Genomic DNA, 1,665 nt, shown 5'->3' on the forward strand with positions numbered 1-1,665 from the left:
TATATATATATATATATATATATATATATATGATATACATACATATGCATATATATGTATACTAAGGTACTACATAAGCATCTGCTTCGCTAAAAATAGAAGTCAAAATACTTCTAAGCCACAGGAGAATCACAAAATTAATACATACATGATACGAAAAAATTTTAGTGAACAACAGTAACGTCCTACATCCACGAAGAATGCAAGAATAATGCTGCTTAATTTGATATCATGATTTCGAATTTAGCGCCAAATGTGCCTGATTGTTCTCAGTCAAATCTGCCAGTGATGGTTATCAGAATCCTCCCCCCACAATCACACACCATGCTTGTAAATTCAGTGGTCGAACCCCGCTTCGTGGTTGAACACCATTGAAACAAACGAAATGCGTGAAATGTTTTTGAAAATAAACATGAGAACGGTGATATTTCTAAAAAGGCTTTTATGATCCGATACTCACTAGACACTCCTTGATGCCAAATACTAAAACTGAAGCCCTAGGGCCACACTTCCATCTCGTTTCTAAAACCAGGGGATTCAGATTCATTCTCATTCTACAGAGCTATTTGCAAATCTTACACAGAAACTAAGCCATATACCTTCAACGACTTACTTCATATATACACACTTCACACTTCGAGACACACACTTCACGTCTGGCTGTACAGCATTTTTGTTTGTTTATTTCACCGTTTCGTTTTCCTGTCTTGTTTTCCGTCCGCCACTACCCTCCACGAAAACAATTTAATTTGTGTTCGTGGGAAGAACCATTTTAACGATGCGTACTGCCTTAATTCTTCGAAACGCCGGAGTTTTAATGGTGGCAGCTGATGAAGGGGATGTTTCTATGTGGCCTGCTTGTTTTTTGCACCTTGTTTACCATTTTTGTCCTTGTTCTTTTGCCACGTCATGTACCCAGTTATGTATCTATATGTACATGTGGATGAACGTATATACATACATGTACATATATATGCATATACTCATATATTGTTTATATATATATATATATATATATATATATATATATATATATATATATGTGTGTGTGTGTGTGTGTGTGTGTGTGTGTGTGTGGTTGTAAACACACAAACACACACAGACGCATATATATGTACACACACATGAATGTATATAAATATATATGTGTGCGTATCTATGTAAATACGTATGCTTCAGCATACGTAGATCACATTCTCTCCCGCCGTACACCTCTGTAGAAGGATATCAGCGACAAATATTTCCATTAGCTCCAGCGACAAGTTCTCTTCTCTCCCCTCCGCATCACTCTCCACCATATACACACTGCTTTGTCTTATTACTCGACGTTAAACCACACTCTATCTTTTAGAGTGGAAAATCAAAGGAAAACACATTAGATAAATGTAATCCTAGATAGACTGTCTGAAAAAATAATATATATGTATAATGGACAGGTTATGGATAAAATTCCTTCGATCAAAGGTCAGGTTTTGTTGACCTGAATTAAACGTCTTCATCCTTGAGAGCAACAACAGCATCGGCGACAACAACAACAACAACAATCTTCACTCACCTGTTTGTCTCTATTGTTTATATGATAAATGGGAAACATTTTGCAAGAGAGAGAGAGAGAGAGAGAGAGAGAGAGAGAGAGAGAGAGAGAGAGAGAGAGAGAGAGAGAGA

The sequence above is a fragment of the Octopus bimaculoides genome, chromosome 11, assembly GCF_001194135.2.
Source record: "Octopus bimaculoides isolate UCB-OBI-ISO-001 chromosome 11, ASM119413v2, whole genome shotgun sequence".
Lineage (NCBI taxonomy): Eukaryota > Metazoa > Mollusca > Cephalopoda > Octopoda > Octopodidae > Octopus > Octopus bimaculoides.